The 25,948-nt window shown below is 44.0% G+C and overlaps 1 protein-coding gene across 5 annotated transcripts in view; it reads right to left on the minus strand.

Moving 5' to 3' along the window:
* Positions 1–25,948, minus strand: part of AUTS2 (activator of transcription and developmental regulator AUTS2) — a 689,755-nt gene that overhangs the window by 405,850 nt on the left and 257,957 nt on the right. The gene's annotated exons all lie outside the window — the stretch shown is intronic.

Consider the following 25,948-nt stretch of genomic DNA (forward strand, 5'->3'; position numbering starts at 1 on the left):
CATTGTTTATAATAAAGACTACATTCTGTAGCAATTTCCTAGATTCCTGGGGTTAGAAATCTAGATTGCCAATGGATAAGTGAGCCTTAAAATCACTTCCCCGCTGACAAAAATTCATTTCTTATAACCGTCTCCATTTACCAGAATGTTGAATCTTTCCCATGGGGAAGGAACAAATGAAAATGTTATTTCGCTGCTCATGAACTCATACCTTTCCGTCTGCTTTTTTCACTGCTGGCAATTCCATTCTCTTCCAAATTTGACTAAAGCTTGTGACCTGAGGGAAATAATGTCTATATAATAATCTTCTGAAAACTCTAATTCTGTGTCATGTTTCCCCCCCTTCTTCTTCTTTTTCTTCTTCTTCTCCCCTCCCCTTCTTACAGATGGACGTTTCTTTTGCAGTTTATGAAAATTGTACCAAGCTATGAAAGGTAAGCAATGCGATGTGCCAGCATTAATGCAATCATTTTGTCTGGAGAACGTGCTGCTGCTAATAATTATGATGAGAATAATAATATAGCAACATAGGAAGCTGCCTTGTACCAAGTCAGACTATTGGTCTACCTAGCTGAGTATTGTCTGCACTGACCAGAGGCAACATCTCGCCAGGGTTTGTGGTCAGGCAATCTTCCCTCAACTCCATCTGGAAATGCCAGGGACTGAAACCAGAATCTTCTCTGTGAAAAGCAGGAACCACACCCTTTTCTTTAGATCCAAGACTTCTCAGATCTAGCAAGACTTCAGATGATAACCCCAGGACCTACTCCTGCACTTCTTTTATTTACTTAAAAGAAGCATTCCACAAACAAGGAGCCACTGCAGAAAAGGCCCATTCTCGTATAGCCACACACCCCAGATTTCTCATGGAGGAGACACACTAAGGAGGTCCTCAGATGATGAATGCAGAGCCTGGGTTGGTTTCTGTTGGGAGAAGGGGTCCTTCAGGTATTGTGGTCTTGAGTTGGTATAATGGGGCACCTGTAGTAGCGCCAATACTGCTGATGGGCACATGTGGGATTAAGTGATCTCGATGACTCTTCCAACATGACTTTTCCTTCATTGGGTGTCCATGAGTTATTTGCAGAAGCTGCTCTGCATTTTGCCCTCCAGTCAGGGAAGCAAGAAGCACTTTCAGAGTTTAAATACACACCCTATAAGGCAAAGCACACTTGAGGAGGACTTGAAATAGGGCTGGGGAGATTCCCAGGGGGCAGTTAGAGAGGTCTGGAGGCCCTCAGCCTGAGCTTCTCCAGCCTTGCTTTACACAATTTATGCTTTTATAACTCTGCCTGCCCATAATCTGACCTCACCCACATGCCCAGTTCAACATGTGCAAATTGGGCCAAGTACTGTGGCTTCGATGCAGGAGGGAAACAAGACAAAACCATGGTCCACATAGACAACCACAGGCAACCTAAGTGATTTCCCCAAGGTCACACATATCAAACTACCGACAGTGCAGAGGAAAGAACCTTTATCTTCCTGAGCCCCAAATCTCCAGCCTGGCTAAAGCAGAACAGATTTGCTCTGTCGAATTTTTAATACAATATATACCAATTCATATTCCAATATATCCCTAAAGCCGGCGCTTCAGAGTCTGATTTTTCATTAAGTTTCAACTTTGTTGTAATGCCAGGATTGTCAGTCATAAGAGGGAATTTTCTTGATAATATTATCCATTCTCTCTCCCTCTTTCTCTTTATGACATTGACTCAGAAGCCAGAGGAGAGAAGAGAGAGATGGGATGTTTAGCCCTTCCTATGCCACTGCCTGGACCTCAAAGATACATGAGATCACCTTACTGGAGATAAGCAGATCAGGTCTCTTATCAGTGCCTGAGTGGCATAGACTATAAGGGAACCTCATGCATGAGGGCCATGGGATAAAAGTTACATATGAGTGCAGTAAAATAAAAATAAAAAATCCAACTAAGTATATCCAGCCAAGTTCTACTTAGAGTAGACCCATAAGAACTAATTGACATTTTAGCCATGTCCGTTAACTTAAAATGATAGAATCAAAATTGTCAAGTTGGAAGGGCACCTAAGGGTCATCTAGTCCAACACTGCAAGTTGGTAGAGCATGAGACTCTTAATTGCAGGGTAATGGGCCTGAGCCCCACATTGGGCAAAGAATTCTTGTATTGCAGGGGGTTAGACTAGATGACCCTCGGGTCCAAACTCTACAATTCTATGACTTTATGCAGGAACCTCAAGTACTGTAGATCATACAAGACAGATGGCCATCCAATCTCTGCTTAAAAGCTCACCAATGAAGGGTGTCCACCACTTCTCATGGGAGTCTGTTCCACTGTTGAACAGCTTTTACAATCAGAAAGTTCCTCCTGGTGTTAGCTGGAATCTCCTTTCTTGTAACTTGAATCCATTAGTTCAGGTCCTTCTGTCCAGAGCAGGAGAAAACAAGCTTGCTCCATCTTCCCTATGACAGCCCTTTAGATATTTGAAGATGGCTATCTTTTCCAGGCTAAACATACCCAGCTCCCTCAACCATTCCTCATAAGGCTTCATTTCCAGACCCATGATCAACGTGGTCGCCCTCCTCTAAACAAGTCGCAGCTTGTCAATATCCTTCTTAAATTGTGGCACCCAGAACTGAACACAGTATTCCAGGTGTGGTCTGACCAAGGCAGAATAGAGCGATACTGTAACTTCAAGGGCTCTACTGTGAGTGTGATTAGCACTGGATTCAAGCTCATGATTCCAAATAAATAATGTTTGTTTTTTTAAAGCAACTGAGAGATTGGCAAGATTAGGAACAGCAATCCTGCTAGAGGAAAGCACATCCTGCTTTTGATTTATTCCAGCAACTGCTTTCATCTGCATGTAATTTGAAAGCACTTCTTTCAATAAATGTTTCCATCTAGTAGTATTATGTGGCACTAGGTATGGGGAGGGGCACCATCTCTCCCCACCGCCCTGTCAAGTAGAATAAACAAAGCTAGAAGCAACAGTCAGCAGAATGGCCCAATAATATCTCAGAGCAGCCTTTCCCAACCTGATGCCCTTTAGATGTTTTGGATGGCAACTGCTATCATCCTCAGTCAGGACATTGGTAAGGGAAGACTGTCCCAGAGGATGCAGCTGTTGGACTCTTGGTTGGCCATACATAACTATTTTGTTCTTTTTGCTTCTTGGTGGGTAAAATTGCCAGTTGGTGGTATTCAGCTAAGTTTTATTCCGTGTAGACTTACTGAAATTAATAGACATAACTTAGTCATGCCCATCAAGTTCAACTCAGAGTAAAAGTTGGTTGAATAGCAACCAACATATTTAGAGATGGGGGAATCTGTCAGTTTTTGGTTTCTCTCTGTTTCTTGCTTTTCCCCAGTTGTAAATTTGGTTCTCCACTTTTCTGCAGGCATTTGCAAATAAAATAAACTTCCTTATGGAAACTTGACAGGATATTAATGTGAATTTCTTCTAATTATTGTACTGTACATCTTTCGTATGCACTTTTGACTAACGTGCACATTTTTGCAAGAAATTCCTCAATGTAATGCATGTTATTTTCACCAATGCATGCATTTTTAAACACGCTTTCTTCTAATGCATGCATATTTTTGTACATGTTTCTTTGCTGAAAAACTGCATCACAAAATTTGGGGAAGTGCAAATTTTGAAAGATAGCAGTGCTTGGTTGGTGACTTGGGTGGTTTCTCATTTAAGTGCAAACAAAACAGAATTTCTCCCACGTCTCTGTTTGTATTCATCCAATAGTGTGAGTAGACTATTGGCCTTCTCATGAGAATACTCACAACCTCTCAGGGATTCTGGGCAGAAGCATCCCTAGCCCAACCTTGTAAGTGAACACTCCTCAAAATGAGCTCTCTCTTCATTTAGCAGAACTGTCTTTTTCCCTGATGGCCTTAGCAAAGAAAACTTCCTGGGAAAAGTACACGTTGCCAGATGGTTAACTATTGAAAATCTATACTAAAAAGATTAATGTTACCCCCATTGCAAGGATCAGTCAGTTGTAGAGATTTGCTACTATACACTGTGACATTTGTTAATGGCTGGATGGCTCTGACTCAGAGGGGGGAATAATTTGGCACTGAGAGATTTTCAAAACATCAGGACACCAGATGCTCAGCTATCTGGGATAATTCAATATGTGTGTGTGCACGTGTACATGTACAACCCAATAAAATGATTTTAATTGATTAATCATATGAGTTTGGGTCAATTGACCTATCAATTAAATGTTCACAAATGTTCCAGCTTACTAGGAAAGGCAAAAGCACTTCCTCTTAGTTTAGAAAAAAAAGGGGGGGAGGAAGAAGTATACAAAATTATACATAGTGTGCAGAATCCCCCCAACTCCTAATACTAGAGCCCAGTTCTATCCTCTGGAGCAGCAGAAAACAAGCTTGCCACCATCTCACAGCCCTTCAGATATCTGATGGCTCTCATCACCTCCAAGTCTTCTGTCCTCCAGACTAAACAGACCCAACTCCCTCAAATGTTCCTCCTAAAGCTTGGCTTCCAGACCCTTGGTCATCTTGGCCACCCTCCTCTGAACACATTCCAGCTTGTCAAAATCCTTCTTAAATGTGTGTGGTGACCAGAACTGGACACACAACTCCAGGTGAGGGTCTGAGCAAGGCAGAACAAAATAGTACTACTATTCCCTTGGCCTGGACACTTTAATTCTGTTGATGCAGCCTCCAATTGCATCTTCATCATCATCATCATCACCACCACCACCATTACTTTATTTACTTATTTATATTTTTGCTGCTGCATCACACTGTTGGCTCATGTTAAGTTTATGGTCTGCTAAGACCCCTAGATCCATTTTACATGGATTGCTGTCAACCCCATCCTATATGTGTGCATCTGATTATTCCTGCCTGAGTGCAGAACCTTACATTTGTCCCTATTGAAAGTCTTGGAAAGAATTTGTGAGTGGTGCCTAGCATCCTTCCTGTCCCTGCACTTTGCTTTAATTTTAAATGTTGTAAGCCAGCCTGAGTGGTACTTTCCTACCAGATGGGCAGGACATAAATGCTTAAATAAATACCCGCATAAAAATATCCACTGGGTAGCACTTACGTGATATGTGACAAGCACATAATGCATTGTCATTTTCAATGGAGGAAAAAGAATCGTGGACCTATCACATATGCTGCCCAATGCTCAGCGTGGCAGAAATAAAGAAGTCAAGAAATCCAGTACAGTTGTGTTCACCAACACGCATAATGCGGCTTCTTTTCCAACAAATCTCCACAGCTCAGTGTTTCATAACTAACCTATGTAGAATAAATCAGGGAAGTACTTGGGAGAGACTGATTAAACCTGTTGGCAGTTTGGGACTTCCACACACACACAAAAAGCAATCAAAAATCTGCAATGGAAAAAGTTATTTATCCAAAACTGGCTACAAAGGGAATTTTGTCATTCATCAGTGAAATATTTAACACACATAAAATTAATCCATGCTGTTACCAGACACAAAGCCCTTCTCTTCTGGGTGGCTGTTGATGTCAGCCAAGCAGAAGATCCACAGGAGAGGGTCTGGGTAGAGGGCTCACATCCAAGGCATGAAGTAGAGCCAGAGACAGTATGATTGCATCAGGAATCTCCAGAGAGAGCTACTGGCCTGACACATTAATGCAGGGTGAGGGAGATGGATGTTTCATTGCTCACATTTCAGAATCTCTCCATCATAATTTTGCAACACTGCTGGCCCTATCAGAAGATGGACTGACATGCAGGAATCCTGCTGACAGCGGAATTGGGCCTCTTGAGATCTGAGATAAGCTCCATGGCCAGATGGATGGAGAGAGGCCTTGCTGGTTCTGAAGCTGGAGGAGATGCAACTAAAAGAAGATGGGGAAGGCAGACCGGACAAAACTGGGTCAAGCAGTCTCAGTGCAGTGGCCACAGGTTACTACCAGAATGAGTGGGCTGACCCAGCTAGCTTCAGTTGCAGAGGTCAGTACAGTTAGGCAGCTTTGGAAACTCAAGAACAGCTGGGAGCTGTGTGGGGCTGCTCCATATGGTGAACCTTTGACCTGTAGGTGGCAGCTTCTCAACGAACTGCTCTCCAACCCTGGATTGACTCCACCCACCCATGTTGGCCAACGGATCCTTCTGGTGTATAAGAGAAGTTCCTGTTCAAGTTGAACCTAGGTCAGGAAACATGAGCCACTTTGTTATTATTTAGTTCCAGTTCCTTGACCTTCCTTTTGGTTTCCCCCTGGTTCTGACTTGCTCCTCACTTCACCTCTTGGCTTGCTCCTGCTTCATGGTCTTCAGTCCTAACATCTAGGTTGCTCCTCAGTTTCTGGTGCCTGACTGCTGCTCAGGGCCCAGTCCTGGGACCTTGGGAGGGCCATGAGCAGCACTGACCCCTGACCAGCTGCTGCCTCATAATATTGTAGCAGCTCATTAACATAGCAGCAATGCACAGTTATACCATGGAACTTACTTCCACCAACTTAGGTAAAGGGTAAAGGGACCCCTGACCATTAGGTCCAGTCGTGGCCGACTCTGGGGTTGCGCGCTCATCTCACTTTATTTGCCAAGGGAGCTAGCATACAGCTTCCGGGTCATGTGGCCAGCATGACTAAGCCTCTTCTGGAGAACCAGAGCAGAGCACGGAAATGCCGTTTACCTTCCCGCCAAAGCGGTACTTATTTATCTACTTGCACTTTGACATGCTTTCGAACTGCTAGGTTGGCAGGAGCAGGGACCGAGCAACGGGAGCTCACCCCGTCGTGGGGATTTGAACCGCCGACTTTCTGATAAGCAAGTCCTAGGCTCTGTGGTTTAACCCACAGCACCACCCGTGTCCCTCCACCAACTTCAATGGCGTTAAAAGAGGATTAGAGAAATCAATGGAGGAGAAGGCTATCAGTGTCTACTAACCATTATGGCTATGCTTTGCCCACACAGCTGAAGGCAGCAATTGCTTCTCAATACCAGTTGCTGGAAACCACCTGCTTGCAGGTTTCCCACAGGCATCTGGTTGGTCACTGTAACAACAGAATGCAGGAGGAGATGGGTCATTGGCCAGATCCAGCAGGCTTTTCTCATGTTCTTAAGTCTTGATTTCTGCCATAGGAGACTTCCACCAAGATGTCCCAAGTGCTCATCTTGAATTACTTTCTCTGAAAGCTACATACAAAATCTTTGACATTTGTTCCTTCTCTTGTCCATGGACCTGCAGAACACCAAGCTCTTAGAAACCTGATGGGCATTTACTTCCCTTCCTCTCTCTCCCCCCCTTCCATGAGGAAATGACACGGTGACATGGGTAAAAGGTGATTTAGATAGACTGCTGTGTCACAAATTGCCAGGAACTGATTTAGAGACCTTGCCTTTGTCAAGGAAGACAGTTGGGTGTCTGCTTTAAAGAAGTACTGGGAATATTTTCATCAAAGGCTTGAATTGAAAAACAGTGGGAGGTAAATATCTGAGAAGGCGCCAAGAAAAACCGCTAGATCCACGCAATTACCATTAGCAGGGGACAGCGCTGGTTCAATGAAGTAATTCAATCTTGTGTCCTACATTTTATCAGACAGCAATTGTGTGCTCTGACACAAATTGTTGAGGAAGAGGATTGGGGACTTTTGCTTTTTCCCCCTCCCACAATGCAGTTCACCTTCCTTTCTTACTTCGTATTTCCCACCTTACCTCACACCCCCAATCTGAATCATGCAAACCAGTGGGGATTTGGGGGGGGGGGGAGATTGGGTGGGCGATCAAAATAAAATGAGGTGCTGCTACACCTGTGTTGATAAAACTGCCATGGGTGCCGGCACAAAACGGCCGCCATGGGCAGCAAAAAAAGACAACAGGGTGTGTACTGTCACATATATTTAAAAAGTACTTGTGCAAACCTACCATCCTCTGGTAGATATTTCCACCTTTGATATGACCTTTCTTTTCTCAGCAGCTTGTCTTCCTATCTGCTGCCCAGAACGTCCCCATACAGCCATCAGTTAGGAAAACAGACTTAGGAAGCGACCTTACACTGAGGCAAACAAGTTGTCCAAGAAGCTAGGTTCCTGGCTCCCCCCACCTCTTATGAGCAAAAGAACCAGTGGTCCATCTTCTTCAGCATCCACTTCTCTCAGTGGTCAGCCAGAAACCTACAGTAAAGCCACAAGCAGAACCTCAGGGCTACAGGCCTCTCTCCATTTGTGATTCCCAGCAATTTCCTGCAATCCAGAAGCATCACTGCCACCGACAGTGGAGGCACCCAGCACAGCCATCAGGGCTGGTAGCTGCTGGTTGCCTTGTCCTCCATGACTTCCATTGCTATGGCTGTTTCGGCACCCAGTTCTGTTACTGTCCAAAAATATGGCTTTTGTTCTAGACACAACAAAGGGAGCTAGTGCTTCGGAACAGGACATTTCAATTTTCTGAAGCCAAGACCATCAGAAAAAGAAGGCTTCATCTCCGACAGCCTAACTGCTTTGCAATCACCCTAATTTGGCCCAAAGTGAGTTTCCAAGTGCCATAATGCATGTCTGCTAATCAACGAAGCAAATCTGGTTTAATTCATAGGTTCACATTCGTGCTTGGTGTCACATGGGAAAAGGAAGGTGTGGGGGGGTGAGAGGGAAGTGGCTTGGAGTGGGGGGAGGTGAGCAAAGAATATATTCATTCCATCCCAGTGAATAATAATAATAATAATAATAATAATAGCCTCGTTGTAATAAAGCTAGCTTGACAGACTGAATCTGGAGTGACAGCTAATCTCAGGCTGCTTCCTGCTTGAATAAACCTTGTAATCTTTCCAAGAGGGAGCTGACAAAAAAAAATCAAGTTTGATTATGCTAAAAAACTGCACTTGGGCTCTTTGAAAAGTGTGTTTAAACAAAGATTGGCTGAGAGGTTGGCAAGAGGTTGTGTGGGGTGAGGGGCTTGCTGGGAATGTGACTTTGGCACTGCTAAGATTTTGACATTTGCTAACAGGGACTTCTCCCACCATTTGTGGCACTGCTAGGACAAGCCTGGAAGAAGCGAAACTAGCTCACAGGCAGTGAACTGTGATAAAAGATGGCAGGGATTTTGCAAAGAAGCTTCTTAAAGCTTGTGAAGGGGAGGAGCTGTGGCTATCCCAAGGCATCTTTGGATCACCTATTCTGCCTATAAAGCTCCTGTTGTTGTGGGACAAGCACTGAAGCTTCATGATCATAGGTGCAAAACAACTGTCTGGATCCTGCTCAACCATGACAGAGTAAAGACCACCCCAGAGGACATCACAGAAAACTCCACCATAGCCTGGGGTCCAGGAAGAACCCAATGAAGTCCTAAAGCAGCCAGAAGTACCATGCTTCATGAGCATCTCAACTGGGACCCTCTGACAAGGTCGCTCTCACCACAACCAGAAGACAATTCTCCTGTGCTCCATGGCTTCTTACTTTGTGTGCTCCATGCACTGCTGGAAGACTCAAGTCCTGTGCAAGGCATTTGGTTCCTCAGCAGTAGACATCCTTGCATAAATGAGAATGGATAGCTCAGTTGGTTAGAGTGTGGTGCTGATAACGCCAAGGTTGCAGGTTCGATCCCTGTATGGGACAGCTGAATATTCCTACATTAGAGGGGATTGGACTAGGTGATCCCTTCCAACTCTACAGTTCTAGGATTCTATGTCCAGACTCTGGTTCTGTGGACCATGGTGGCATGGAAAATTCTTCTGGGGACTGCTGTCCCTCAGTCTCAGACGCAGCGGCCCTCTGATCTCCACCAACAGGATCAGAGGCCTGAACCTGGTCTGGCTCCTTACCTAGAGATTCTGCAGCTAGAACATATGGTTGTTATTCATCATATACTGAATACTTCGTTTATTTTATATATATATATTCTTGTTGCTTTTCATTGTAAACCACTTCTGAGTATTTTAACAGAAAAAACAGGTCCAAATCTAATCACAAGAGTTTGCTGAACGTCCTTTACTTGGCCATTTCTTCATCTGGACTATTTAAATAGACCCTCTCAACTCTTTTTTAATATATATATATATATATATACACACACACACCAGGGGCACTGCTACTGCTGACAAACATTAAAATTAATTGACCCGGAGATAGGTTTTATTGTGCGAAGTGTATTTACGGGATAATGGTGGCCCATTATATATGCAGTTAACAGGGCACTGAATTTTCAAAGGCTCCTGGAGTATAAAAAATGAACATGTACAACATTTCAGATGAGCAAAGTTCACCATCATTACTTGAAGTGCCAGCCTGATTACCTCGTTTCCCAGCTCCATTTATGATGAGCTGCACTAAGGTTTACAAATCCTTAAAAAGAGCAAAAATCAATCAGAGTTGTCTCTCCAGGAAATCATGCCGAACACTCTTGCGGGCATGTATGATGCTGAGGTTACCATCCCATGTGTGCTTAAGTGGGATCATGTCATAGGACTGTAGAGTTGGAAGGGATCACAAATGTCATCTACTCCAACCCCCTGAAATGCAGGGTTCAGAGCTAAAGAATCCCTGACGGATGGCAATTCAACCTTTCTGTAAAAACCTCAAAAGAAGGAGAGTCCACCATGTTCTGAGGGAGTCTGTTCCACTGTCAAACAGCTCTGACCATCAGAAAGGTCTAATGTTTAGTCAGAAACTGCTTTCTCAACATTGGTTTGGGTCCTCCCCTCTGGAGCAGCAAAAAACAAGATGAAAACATGATAGCTAATTTCCCTTCAGAAACCAGACAGGCAGACCTATTGAAATCAAAGAGGCTAACTTCTGAGTAGGCCCAGGCTGCACCTCTTTTTCAGTAAACAACACACCAACACACATTTTGGGTTTAGGGAAGCCAAATATGAATGAAAATTCAACAAACCTTGATGCCAATGTGTTAAACTGAATGAACACCCACACCCCACAACATAAATTTCTTCTGCATGTTACGAAACTGCTAGAGTCTTAAAACAACTACAAAGAGAAGAGAAGAAAAGATCTGCAGATCAGGCCAATGGTTCATCTTTCTATATCCCATAATGGCCAACCAGATGTCCTAATCTTTATTCCCCCAACAGTGGTGTAATGCTAAATTTTGAAGTGATTGTCATGGCGCTTCCATGGCCACAACCCTCTCCGTGTTTGCAAGAAGAGTCTAGAAATACAAGCATCTCTCTCTATATATACATACACTAGTGGCCAAAATTGTGGAAACCTTTTGGAAAAAGTGTATTTCCGAGGTTTGATGGCTTATAACACCTGATTGGCTCTTCAAACACTCATGCTCATTGGCTACATTCAAATGGAGGAAAGCTACTGCATGTCAACCTAAGCAAGTTGTGCTTCCTTTTTCTGGTTATTTGACTATAATTTTTGATAGAATACAGATAATTGAATAAACTTTGTTGCATTATATTCTTCATTAAATTATATTCCCATTGATATATAATTTTATGGTATTACTAACCAAAAAGTGGTGTTATGAGTCATCAAACCTCAAAAATATACTTTTTTCCCAAAAAGTTTCCACAATTTTTGCCACTAGTGTAGTTTCCTGGGAGAAGGCTCCATTGAACTTGGCATTGCTTATTTCTGAGTGCCTAGATTCACCTTGTGAAGCTCAAACTAAAACTCTCCAGCCAACTGAAATGCAACTTTTAGCTTTTAATTCTAAATGCAAACTAGCTTGTAAGGAAGTGCTACCATCAAAAGTCCCAGCATGACATAGGAATCCCATCAAAGAAGAGATGTATCCACCCCCTCTGTTATTTTCCTCATGCTGCTGTACTACAACTCCCATGGTTCCTGACCATTGACCATGTTGGCCAGGCCTTATGGGAGTTGGGCATCTGGCAGGTACCACATGGTCTATGCCAGGCATAGGCAAACTCGGCCCTCCAGATGTTTTGGGACTACAACTCCCATCATCCCTAGCTAACAGAACCAGTGGTCAGGGATGATGGGAACTGTAGCCCCAAAACACCTGGAGGGCTGAGTTTGCCTATGCCTGGTCTATGCTAACCAGTCAGAGACAGACTTAAAACCCTCATTATGACCTCATTCAAAGGAGGTCTGCCAATTTTTCTGATGCTCTGACAAATGATGTCATCAATCCTGCTCTGGTCCATGCCAAAGGTCAATGCAGTCCAGCATCATCTTTCATATGAGGGCCAATCAAATGCTTCAAGGAAGCCCATGATGTGAGCTTGAAGACAGTAGACCACCCCTACTTTTGTTCCCCCCAAACTGGGATTCTGTTGAACACTGGCATTACAACTGCTGTGATTTTAGGGTGGGGAAATTTTCTAAAGTCAAGAGCAGAAAGCTATCCCTGAACACTGAGGGTTTTCTCTTCTCTTCTTCCTAAGCTCAAACCTTGGAAGATCTGAAGTCAGTTGACTGGCCTTCAGATTTCAGTTTGATGTTTTCAGTCATTTGAATTTCGCTGAATTCAAAATCAGTGCAACCATTTCCTACTGCAGCAATTTAACACGGGATGACATGAGCTTACAAGATGTTCTTGTGCAATACTGTTCACCAAAGGTAATTACTGTGTAACAAAAAAACAAAACAAAAAAAAGGCATTCCATCATTAGCTGAGCTAAGGAAATTAAGGTCTGTTAACAATGATTTATGGTGCCAAGTGGTAGCTAACAAGAACCAGCCTTTGCAAAAGATATGCACAGACACAAGTTGAAAAGACACGACAGTGTATTAACTGCAACACTTCCAAACAGCAAGTCACCAGGGTGCCTTTGTGCAAGCTCACTCACTTCAGAATGGATAAGCATTTTCACATGAGCAAAATGCATTGAAGTGTTCAGCTTCTGGAGATAAGTGAAGTGTCTGCAACACCCATGTGTCTTGTTTATTGTTATCGCTGATAGTAGGAAAATGCCTTGCGAAGCTAAAACAGCACCACTCTCTCCTTCTGCAGCAACCCCCCATGCCTAGATGTCTTGTTTCTACAGTCATATATATTCATATATGGATATACTTACTTGTCCAAAGACATACCAAAAAATGATACATTACAAAGTACCTTTTTTAATATAATATACCTAAATACTTACTCTAAAAAAAGAACAGAGGCAAAAAGAATATTGTAAAAAAGGAAGGAAGGAAGATAAATCAAAGGAAGGTGAAAGAGAGAATAGAGAAAAATATAATGATTTCTGGTTCTCTGTCCTGCAGCTAAATATAGTATTCACTCATTGACATCCAACCATTCTATCCTCTGTAAACCATTTCCCCCCCAACTTCAAATCCAGATAATACAAGTTCATTTTATTTTTCATGAAAAAAGTCCCAGTCCTGAATAAATGTCAATAATGATATTTCTCTAATTAAACACATTGACTTTGCCATCTCAGCCAAGTCCAACAGTTTTATCAGAGAGCCAGTGTGGTGTAGTGGTTAAGAGTGGTGGACTCGTAATCTGGTGAACCGGGTTCGCGTCTCCGTTCCTCCACATGCAGCTGCTGGGTGACCTAGGGCCGGTCACAGTTCTTTGAAGTCTCTCAGCCCCACTCACCTCACAGAGTGTTTGTTGTGGGGGAGGAAGGGAAAGGAGAATGTTAGCCGCTTTGAGACTCCTTAAAGAGAGTGAAAGGTGGGATATCAAATCCAAACTCTTCTTCTTCTTATCAGCCATTCCTCTATACTGGGTAAGGCTGAATCTTTGTGCATATAGCAATGTCTCCACTGTATTCATATATTGGAGCAATCTTCCATAGCCCTTGTTTCTTCAGACTTAAAGCAACATGTCATAAGCTCTGTTCCAGCAAGGAATTCAGACCTGCAATAAAATGTTGCAGCATGGAGTGCTCCTGTTCAGGTTCCCAGCCAGTCTGTTCCATTCCCTCTCCTCTCACAAGTTTTCCATCCCTCCACCCTCAACAGTCAGACTGTTGCTTGCCTACTGAGTGTGCTCAGTCTTCACTGGACTGTTTCAGGTCCCAACCCTCTGCTCGGATAGCCATGCCAAGAACTGAGATCTCAGCTATACATGATAGCAATTTGATTATGTAGAAGCAAAAATAAAAATAAAATAAAATAAAATATGGTTTTGGACGTTGTTCAGAATAAATAGAAGAGACTATATATTGAAATGAAGAAAATGTTTAATGGCCTATTCTCAAAAGACCAGAAGCTTTTCTTATACATACAATGGGGAAGGAAGTTCCAAAGAGGATGATCAAACTATTTATGTGGCTAGAATATTATATGCACAGAAATGGAAAGAAGAGAAGATTTCAACGAGGGAGTAGCGGTTCTCGAAAGTAACCGACTATGCAGATTTGGCAAAGCTGCCAGCGAAATTAAGAGATCAAAATGATGAACTTTTATAGAAGAATGGAGGCCTTTCGTGGACTATTTTTTTAAAAAAGAAATATTACAGTCAAATGAAATTGTGGGCAGGATTTGAGATAAAAGCAGTGGAAGAAAAATGACAAAACAGAGAAACTTTTTTGCAATAGATAAATACATAATGCAGTAGAAAAGGTTTGAATAAAAACACTGTGGGTGGGAAGTCAACGTATGAAACAATGTATTTGTTTTGAAGGTTGTTGTGAAAATTTTATACAAACACAGAGAGAGAGAGAGAGAGAGAGAGAGAGAGAGAGAGAGAATAAAAGAATAAGAGGAAAGGATGACTTAAGGACCTTTCTGTTTCATTTTTCTCATTTTTCCTGTTATTGCCAAGAGTAAAGCAACAACGGCTGCTGTGAGTTACCACAAAGGTAAAATTGACAGTGCATTGCTCTGCCTACTTTTGACACACCCACTGGTGCCATGTGAACCCTGAATGTGGCCACCAGGATGAAAATGTTACCTCATACCTGCCTTCCTGGCTATCAGATTGTCCACACTGACCAATGGTCTGACTCAGCAGAAGGCAGCTTTCGAGGCTGTTGCATGGTGAGGGGAAAGATGCAAATATGCTGCAGGAAAAGAAACAGGCGCAGAACACAGCAAAAAGTGTGGGAATCAAAACCAAAGAGGGAAGGTTAAAGCTGAAGCAATATTCACCCTGGAGGTGGCGCAATTTCCCTTTCAAAAGGGGGCATGGGAAATGTTGTGCTTTGGGGAGGAAGGATGTGAGAGAGATTCCCATGGGCACTCCAGCCTGGGAGGTGTATTTATGTATTTATTTGCAGTATTTAAAGTCCACTCTTCATTGAACCTTTTCAATCCTGGAGCAGGGAATAAAAGGAAGTGAGGTAAATGAGCAAAATTGCAACATTAAATAGTATTTCCAATTTAACAAAATATCGGGCCTCGAGGTCAGCAGGGCTGTCAGGTCGTGATGTGCAGATGGATTTGCGGGCCTCCTCAATTTCGCTTCTCCTTACCAGCTGGCACAGTGTTCAAGTTCCTCCAGGGTCTTGGGAGGTGGGTTTGTGGAACCACTCCTTATATAGGGGTCTCTAGGCCAAAAGTCAGTCAATAAACCACAGCTGGTGTTTCTTCCCCCCCCTTTCCCTTCCAAGTTTGAAGAACAGGTGGGGAGTCAGAAGCGGAAAGCATTGACACCTTGCAGTAGTGTAAGCCAAACCTTCCCCCCCCACCACCACCAGAAAACTTTATGGAATTTCTCCTAATATCTCTCCATTTTCAGGCTGATTTCTTGTCACCTCAACCTCCAAACTGTTGAAAAAAGCATAATACCCTCCAACATTTCTCCAATGAAAACAGGGATGTCCTATTCAATTATTAGGGACGCGGGTGGCGCTGTGGGTTAAACTACAGAGCCTAGGACTTGCCGATCAGAAGGTCAGCGGTTCGAATCCCCGTGACAGGGTGAGCTCCCGTTGCTCGGTCCCTGCTCCTGCCAACCTAGCAGTTCGAAAGCACGTCAAAGTGCAAGTAAATAGGTACCGCTCCGGCAGGAAAGTAAACGGCATTTCCGTGCGCTGCTCTGGTTCGCCAGAAGCGGCTTAGTCATGCTGGCCACATGACTTGGAAGCTGCACCCCAGCTCCCTCGGCCAATAAAGCGAGATGAGCGCCACAACCCCAGAGTCGGCCACAACTGGACCTAATGGTCAGGGGTCCCTTTACCTTTATTCAATTATTATTAGTATTGTATTGTATTGTACTGTATTGTATTGTATTGTATTCCCCGCCCATCTGACTGAGTTGCCCCACATACATTAAAACATAATAAAACATTAAATCTATTTAAAAAAACACAATTCCCTATATAAGGCTGCACTGAGATGTCTTCTAACGTTTGGAGAGTTACTTTGGCTCAGGAGTCATAGAACTCTGTACCCTCCAACATTTCCCCAATGAAAATAGGGACATCCTAACTGAAAGCAGGACATTCTGGGATCAAATCAGAAACTGGGGCTGCTTCTGTAAATCCAGGACTGTCCCTGGAAAATAGGGACATGTGGAAGGGCAGAGAGAGAGAGAGAGAGAGAGAGAGAGAGAGAGAGAGATCTAATTGAAAATCCCCAATGTGGAGAGAGAGAGCGCTATAATTGAATATCCCCAATTTGGTTCTTCCACTTTGGAAGCAAGAACAAGTAATTCAGAATTCTGAGACCCAGGGAAAACTAAGAGGTGATTTCTAGAAGCATGCCTGGCTTACTTCAACACAACACACACACACAGTGTTGTGTCAATGTGTGAGAATGTGAAATGGTCCGTGCTTGGCCTGTTGTGTCTGAGAGTGCAAGCACAGCTTCCCCGCAGTTCCTGCTCTGAAAAGACGGCGGCTCTTCCTCGGGGTCCCTGCCTTAACACAGCTGTCTCCTTGCTCCGCTCTCCAGGGAAGGGCTTCTGGAATGTCATGCAACAACGCACCATGCGGAGTCCCAGTGGCATCTGCAGCAACAGCGCAAACAGCTGTTGAACTCGCAGCCTTTTAGGTCCGTCTTTAGGAAGGCAACAGAGAAAGCTGCGTCCTAAGGGAGCGTTTCTGCAACGTATGCTTCCCAGCTCTCGCCAGATTGGGTGCAGATTAAAGGCCTCCCCAGCCGAGAACTGGAGAGACAGATTGTTTGGTAGCTGATGAGCAAATGTCAAAACATCTCAACCACTCTCCTTCTCCGTAATAATAACAACAATCATAAAAATCATCATCATCATCTCGCACCAACCTCACCTTCCAGAATTCACAACTAAACAGCAATCCAATATGGGAATCCGCCAATATTAAAAATGAATGTTGAGGTATAATGAAACTACCTGAACTGTTTATTTAAAGCTGAATTATGCCACTTTAAACTGCTGTAGCTTCCCCTGAAAGAATCCTGTGAACTGTAGCTTGTTAAGCACGTTAAGAGTTATATGCACCTCACATTTCTAGCAAATCCCCCAACCTTCCTCTGATGAAAACAGGGATGTCCTATTCTATTATTTAGTAGTAGTAGTAGTAGTAGTAGTAGTCAGGCATGGCCAAACTTGGCCCTCCAGATGTTTTGGGACTACAACTCCCATCATCCCTAGCTAACAGGATCAGTGGCCAGGAATGATGGGAACTGTAGTCCCAAAACATCTGGAGGGCCAAGTTTGGCCATGCCTGGTAGTAGTAGTATTTATACCCCACCCATCTGACTGGGTCGCCCCAGCCACTCTGGGTGGCTAACCAACATATATAAAAACACAAGACACTATTAAACGTTAAACAACTTTCCTCCACAGGGCTGCCTTCAGATGTCTTCTAAAGGTTGTATAGTTACTCATCTCCTTGGTTTGGGGGTGCAAAACTCCATACCCTCAACATTTCTCCAATGAAAATAGGGACATCTAGGGAAAGCAGGACATTCTGTGATCAAATCAGAAACTGGGGCAGTTTGTTTTTATCTATGTTGGAAGCCGCCCAGGTGGCTGGGGCAACCCAATCAGATGGGTGAGGTATAAATAATAAAATTATTATTATTAAGGAACAGGATGTCCCCATTTTCATCAGAGGCTATGCACTTCATCTTGACAGAAAAAAAATGAAACAAAAAACGATGCATTTGGCTGATTCATTTCTATATCATGCAGTTATAGTAGCAGTAAGCAGCAGCAGCAACATGCTAAAGATAAAATGGCTCTTTACCAGATTCACTGTGTTTACTCAGCAGCAAATATTCCAGTCAGAAATATATGTTTCCTTCTTGACAGTAATGACTGCTTTCCCCCAAAAAAATTCGTGTTTGAATGCTAATGATACATGGGTGCAAATAATTCGAGTTTGCCTGCAATTGGATTACTGTAGTCAGATAACAGATATTGTGAGAGTTTCTGTGCAACTTATAAGTACTCACTCATTCTTCCAGATATTTGCTTCGCCCTCCTCCCCTCCATTTTCTTCTTATTTTGTCTAGCGCAGGCCTAAGTTCCACCTGGCTGATGCAAAAGCCACCATTCATAGAGTGATAATCTTACCTTCTCCAAAGTATTTTCTTCTACAAAGAAAATTAAATGGCAAGAGCCCGGATAGGTTATTTATTCATACACTTACATCCTGATTGAGACACTCAAGTAGCAGAGCCACAGAAACTATAGCAGGAGCTAAAATTATGTAAAATCGTCACAAATAACTCCCCTAGCCCCATAACAAAATACACATTGAAACACTGGTGTCTTGGCCTGACACAATGGCTGCATTCGCATAGCAGTTCATTCTGTTTCCCTGACGTTTCCCTAACTGTCAATATCTGCATTATATTTGAACTCTCAGCTCTCACCTGTGTCTCCTAGAAGCTGTCAGCAAGTGACAGGGGCCAAACCCCAGGAAATGGCTTTGATTGGCTGGCTAAACCAGGCGAGGGTAGACAATGGGTCTCAAACCCTCAGTGTGTTAGGGACTTCCCCTGCGTGCGAAGACAGGCTCCGGCAGATTGAGCGGAGGAGACCAATTGTGGGTCCAATGGTCAAGAAGGCGGTTACAGCATGTGCTATAGAGAGAAGTGAGGGACAGATGGGGCTTGTCAACCTGGGAAGGTAGGGGAAGGAAAACTCGGACCCTAAACTTCTGCTGGCTTGCATGATATCTTCAGGAGAAGAGAGTGGAGTCCCTGAGACCATTGCATGGCCCCATGTATGCCTCCTTCCAGCAACTCCTGCAGCTAAGCTGGTACCAAATGTATTGGTCTCCTTTTCTTTGGACCATGTCAGCAAGGCAAAGAGTAGGGTCTTGTTGCCTGGGCAGTCCAGGACCTCTCTACATACTGCTGAGAGATCACTTGGGTGCTTCTAATGCGGGAGGCAGCAATTACGAGTTACCAGTCTCTGCAGCCGCAGCAGGCACTGTGATTCTCTAGAAGTTTGGCTTCACCCCTGGAGGCACACTCCATTGTCTCTCGAGACAGACAGGTGATGACAACAGCATAAATTAAAAGCCACTTCCTGAATATGGCACAAATTTAGTGCTCCTTTCTGTGTTGTTTTGCTTCCAGAAAAATAGACGTTTGCAGATAACCTGCAAATGAGTACTAGACTTGCATTATATTCCACTCTGTTTCTGGAAATGGCTTTTATATAATGTGAAAAGCAATGACAAACCTAGACAGCATCTTAAAAAGCAGAGACATCACCTTGCCAACAAAGGTCAGTGTAGTTAAAGCTATGGTTTTCCCAGTAGTGACGTATGGAAGTGAGAGCTGGACCATAAAGAAGGCTGATCACCAAAAAATGGATGCTTTTGAATTATGGTGCTGGAGGAGACTCTTGAGAGTCCCATGGACTGCAAGAAGATCAAACCTTTCCATTCTGAAGGAAATCAGCCCTGAGTGCTCACTGGAAGGACAGATCCTGAAGCTGAGGCTCCAATACTTTGGCCACCTCATAAGAAGAGAAGACTCCCTGGAAAAGACCTTGGTGTTGGGAAAGATGGAGGGCACTAGGAGAAGGGGACGACAGAGGACGAGATGGTTGGGCAGTGTTCTCAAAGCTACCAGCATGAGTTTGACCAAACTGCGGGAGGCAGTGGAAGACAGGAGTGCCTGGCGTGCTCTGGTCCATGGGGTCAAGAAGAGTCAGATAAGACTAAACGACTGAACAACAACAACAACAATAATATGAAAGTTCAGATATCTGAAAGTTCAGATATAATGCAGAAAGTAAGTCATAGAAATGTCAGGAAAACAGAATAAACTCCCGTGTGAATGCAGCCTAAGCTATAAACACATATCGCCTTTGAAATGCACAAGGGGCTGTTTCTTCGCTGTGCACTTTAGCACATAATGATTTACACTTTGTACATATCTTTGCGTAATCACAACATCAAAAGCAGCAGCTACTATCCAGGTTGTCTAAACACACACGAGGGCATGTTTCCAAACTAATACACAATAGTGATTGTCATTCTCCTCCCCTCAATTGGTATTACCACAGACTTTCTTTTTCTTTTTAAAATTCCTATCCACACTTGTATATCACAGCCTTTCAAAAGAGAGAGGCTGGAAAATGTTGTGTTGATATCCTGACACCAGCTTAGGTTCCATGGTGGAAGAAAGCCGAGGGAGAAATGCAAAATAAATAAAATAAAATAAATGAAGGCATTATCATCACACCTATAAAGAAGACTCGAGAAGCAAAGTCAATGGTAAAAGAGTTATATTTATTAAATATAACAAATTAGGGGATCCGCGTAGCCCAAGTAAACAGGTTAGCCAAATCACTAGAGTCCAGGCAGGTGAGTTATCCAATAAGAAATGATGGAATCCTTTTTTTAATCTCCCGGGCATGTTTACAGCTGCAAGATGTGGCCACACAGCAAGGAGTGAGAAAGAAATTCTCCCTCCTTGCTATGTGATCCTTGGATATGTGAACCTGACATGCACACTGTGGCCCCACTGTCAAGCGTTCACGGATTCCCCACACCGAATTCCCACTCGGCCCCCAAATCTGGGACTAGCAAAGCCCACAGTGTAAAGTGGGGGGAGGTGGGTGCTACAAAGAAGAAGGATGAGTGGGGGCACAGCCAGCTTAAGGAGGCTGGCAAGCACCTCTTCCTTACTAGGGGTCAGGGACTGGGCAGAGGAGGAATGGTGAAGACTGCCTCCCCATCCGGACCCTTCCAGGGAGGAGGAAGAATAAGACAGTAGAGATTTACAATAGTGGTTTGAGGGAGGTTGCAGCTCAGAGGCAGTTGAGGGGGAACGTTGGGAAATTATGGGAGAGCCAGAAGAACACCCAGCTGACACATTGTCATTAGAAAGCATTCCAGACCCTCCATCTCCCAGAACCTGGCGAGCCTTAAAAGTAGGAGAGCAAAGAGCTCAGAGGACATGTAGCAGCACCCGTAGAAGAGATGATGAGAATGAGGAATAAGGAAGTGGGAGAGAAGGGGATGGAGATTCACTCAGGGTGCCATTATCCAAGAGGCTGGGTCCTATAGCCTCTCTCTGTAAAGATTGAAATAAAAAAGGACTGTCAGAAACCTTTCCTTGTCTTTATACTTTCTTGGACAACTAGCCGGGAGCTGCTGACAGCGTCCCGACATTTGGTTTATAAGTCCATGTGCCCTGAAACAGGACCTTCGTTGGAAGAATCTACTCCAGGCTTCTTCTCAGAAGAAGAGGGGTGTGGCAGCTGACCCCCATTTGATGGTGGAAGCAGATAGTGTAGATAGCTTTAAGCATGTGTGTAATGGTTTCTAAGGGGTTGCTCGTGCGTAAGCAGGCACCTATCTCCCTGGCTGGGTGCAAACACCTGGCTGGGCTGCCAAAGTGAACCTTATCTGTCCGGACCACCACTCACCCGTGGCTGACTCAGTCGCTGGCAGAATCCGTGAGTGGGCGTTTCTTAAACTTCTTCCAGCAAAGAAGCTCTTTGACGCCTAGTCTCCGCCTACCCTCTCTGCGCGAAAGCCTTCTGCGCAGGGAGGGCGTGGGCAACGGAGGACGCCTACTCTCCCCGCTGGTCCCAGGCAAGGAGTCATGGGACCGCTTCGCCACTTCCCCCACCTGCCCCCCTTCTCCACTGGTGCTACACTGATTCTCTTCCCCAGAAGATGGGCTGCTTCTCCCGATCCCTGGACGCTCTCTGGAATCTCTCTGGCTTTTGCGCTCTCCCTCCAGTACTGATGGCAGTTCCCTGACAATGTGCAAAGCTCTCCTAGTAAAATCAACAGGACTTCTAAGTCTTAAAATTGTGACTGGGTTATGTTGGGTGTGCATATATTCAGATGTGCACAGGGAAGCCAGTGCGGTGGAGCCCAGTGCAAACAGTGATGGGCAGACGTTTTTCACCCTGCATTTGGAATTGGATGATTATACGTGGCAATGCTCTGCAAACTACACATACTAAATGCAAGATTTAAAAATGAGGGAGAAATTTGATTTGGGTTGCATTTGAAGCCCAAACTACCAAATCCACCCCTTCTGAAACCATGTGGGAACCAAAACGCAGCTATCCTTCAAAATTTGCACTTATCCAAATTTTGCAATGCAGTTTGCCAACCAAGCGATGGCTAGATTAGGGTGAAATGTGCATAAAAATGAAAATAACATTCTAGGAAATGTTTTTATTATGAGAAATTCACACTAAAATGATGGGGTTTTTAAAATGTATATATAGATGACAAAATGTAGAGAACTGAATTTAAGATTCAAAGCATGAGAAACTAAGAGTACTGAAACTGACAGTTCCGTTTATCTCTAGCTGAACCTGGAAAACAAACTGGGAGGGGAAAGGAGGCTCACTTCATAATACACTTGAATATTTGGAACCCAAAATGGCACTGTGAATTTTGGTGATGCTGCACCACCCATTTCAAGGCACCATGATCTCCCAAGAGTGAAGATGTGAATTCCTATGGGGGAAGGGAAGGAAGGAGTAGGGAGGAGAGATGGATAGATAGAAAGAACCAGCCTGCTTGCGCTCACACAAAGTGGCCCATGCTTTGGGAACGGCAGCAGGGGTGGGAAAAGAAAAGACAGTGCCACGTTGTTAGCACACAGCCTGTCTGTTATTGACAGCTTGAGCGGTCTGCAGATTTCGTGACAGCTGCAGCTATTGACACCTCATCTTGTTTTCAGGAGGTGTGCACCATGCCCAGGATGCTAAAAAAAGTTTATTTTCCTCAGTAACTGATGACAGACGGATGGATGGCTGTTGGTGGAAGAGGTGTTGTTGTGAAGGAGACGAACTGTACAGAGGGAGTCGGTCTAAACGAGGCTGTTGACATTTTGGCAAAAACTAAGGCGGGATGACTAGGAAGCCAGTTAAGAGTCTATAGGTAGGTCCCATTGCTGTAGATGGGAATGATGTAAAGGTGAAAAAGAAGAGCACTCAAGGTGGTTGAAGTGAATGAGTAAAAGAGTGGATAGCTAAGCCCATGGGTAGAAAACCTGTGGTCCTCAAGATGTAATTGGTTGCAGGAGTTGGGCATGTTTAGCCCGAAGAAGAGAAGACTGAGAGGAGATATAATAGCCATTTCCAAATATCTAAAGGGCTGTCACATGGAAGTTTGAGCAAGCTTGTTTTCTCCTGCTCTAGAGGGTAGGACCTAAACCAATTGATTCAAATTACAAGAAAGGAGATTCCAACTAAACTTTCTGACAGTAAGAGATGTTTGATAGTGGAACAGACTCCCTTGGGAGGGAGTTTTTTAAAGCAGAGGTTGGGTAGCCATCTGTCAGGGATTATTTAGCTGTGACTCCTGCATTACGGGTGGTGCTGTTAGACTAGACGACTTTTGGGATCCCTTCCATCTTTACAGTTTATGATTTTATGATTCTGTCTCCATTCAGTCCCAGCAAACATGGCAGATGCCCATGGTTGATGGGAGCTGTAATCTTGCAACATTTGGAGTGCCACAGGTTCCTCACCCCTGGCTTAGCCAGTGGATGGTAAGGAAGGGGTGTAGCTCAGTAGTGGGACATCTACCTGGCATGACAAGGTCCCAGGCATATTCAGGTATGGCTGGAAGGGACTCCTAGAGTCAAAACCTTGGAAGCCCACCACCAATCAGCATAGATGGTACTGAGCTAAATGGACTAATGGCCTAGGTCTGAGGCTGATCATTGCAGAGGAAGAAATAAAAACAAGTTCCCAGTACATGATATCTTGATACCTCCTTTGTTCCTAACACTGCTTGTCTCCCACCTGGTTCTCTTAGAAGATTGAAGGTTAGAAGCTAGTGTTGTCCAATGAACATAAACTGGGCAGGTGGACTCTACATGGACAAAAGGCTTCAGAAAGAGTTTCAATAGAGTTTTACTAACATACCACAGAAACCTGAAGCTATGCCTGGTTTCCTGGCTTTGACTTCCTCTACAGCAGGCATGTCCAGCTTCAAGTAGGCTGTGATCTACTATACAGTATCAAAACCTGGCAGTGATCTACCACACTCTCCCATCATCATTCTTCACTTTAGGGGTGAGGGGTAAGGCATTGGTGGTGGCCAGGAAAAACCCCTTTCTTTCCTTAGCATGGATTCACAGTTGATTCCATCGCCTTCTTCTACGTATCACCGAAATGGAGGTGACAGCTGATTAAGCCACAGGCTGCTCTGTATGGAGGAGGAAGGAAAGGCACGCTCCTTTTATCCAGTCTCATCCCAAATGCGGAACATCGGCACCCCTGCCCCCCACTTTCCTTTCCTCTCACATTGGACATGCCTGCTCTATAGTACTGTTGCAACAGTACCGAAAGGCAGAGGAGTGCAGTGGTTATAGTGCTGAAGATCAGGGCCTACCCCTCAGCCATGAAGCTCACTGCTTAACTTTGGGTCACTTTCCCTTCTAAAACAAAGTTTTAAAAAAGAGAAAACACTGACAACGTCCAATGAACAACAGGAAGCATGCTCCCAAAATCTTTTTACTCTTCTCCCACTTTCAACATCTGCAAATGGAGGGTGGGGGTGGAAAAAAATGGAGGGGAAGCATTTCACAAGAACCCTAGAAATGGGCTCAGACCGAGTGCTTGTTTCCTTGGTTTTATATGGATAGGGAGCAAAACTCTTGCTTTCTGCTACATAGGAGATGAGGTGGGTGCTGCTGAGATCACCCAATCCAGTTCCAACGGTTTGCATACCCCACCCCAAAAATGTGCACATGTATAAATGGCAGCAAGGAAAAAAGCTGTTCTAAATATTCCCGTTTGAGAAGACACTGCCAACAACCGATAAAGGTTTCACTGATATACCCACGCCGCTGACATTTTTGAGGAGCGAGACTTCATAATAATATCATTTCAGATTTATATTTTTCAGGACTCCAAGAATACAATAGCCACGTTCTCCAGAACTGAATGCCCAGTGTACCATTTTGGTATATTGTCCCAACACAGAGACACACACACACGCAGCCTGCTGTTGCATTCCACATCTGGTATACATTGCACACCAAGGCAAAATCACACATTTTTAAGAATACATACATTTTAAAAAAAATAAATAGTGAGTTTGGGGAAAGCTGGTGGGGGTGGGGGGAAACTGACTTAAACCAAAATTCTGTTAAGCATAATAAAAAAAACCCAAAATTACTGCCATCCACACACTTGACAATTATAACCAAAGCATCTTATTTGAGCTATGGCAGCTTAGGCTAGTACAAAAATAGCAGAGTCAAAACATTATAAAGACTAATGCAGTTAAACGAAACAAGACCATAAAAAAGCCGTCCTTGTGCCCTCAGGAAAGTTTGGAGGGAAGTGAGATGAGTGTCTCGGGTTCCAGCTGGGTCAGGAAGAGCAAGTTGTTTAGAGGGGTGAGCTAGACAATATGCAAGAGATACTCTTGGCAGTAAAACAGGAATCAAAACAACAACAACAACAACAACAACAAACAGATAAGTAGGGGCAGAGCTGGAGACAAAATGATGCAGAGACACTGGCTGAAAAGTATAGACATTTGGGTAGAGGTATAAGAAAGGTGATGTGTGGTTCTGAGGGAAAACAGCAAGGAACCTGGGCAGTGGTGGGCCAGGCAATAGAGGGGGCACAGACCCCCCAAAAAGAGTTTGGGAGACTGAATTCACAAGTGTTAGGAAGGTTGCAGCCCTGCTGTTCTACCACCATGTATCTGCAGGTACTTAAACAGTTGACCAAAATCC

This window comes from Podarcis pityusensis (genome assembly GCF_964106645.2).
Source record: "Podarcis pityusensis genome assembly, chromosome: 15".
Classification (NCBI taxonomy): domain Eukaryota; kingdom Metazoa; phylum Chordata; class Lepidosauria; order Squamata; family Lacertidae; genus Podarcis; species Podarcis pityusensis.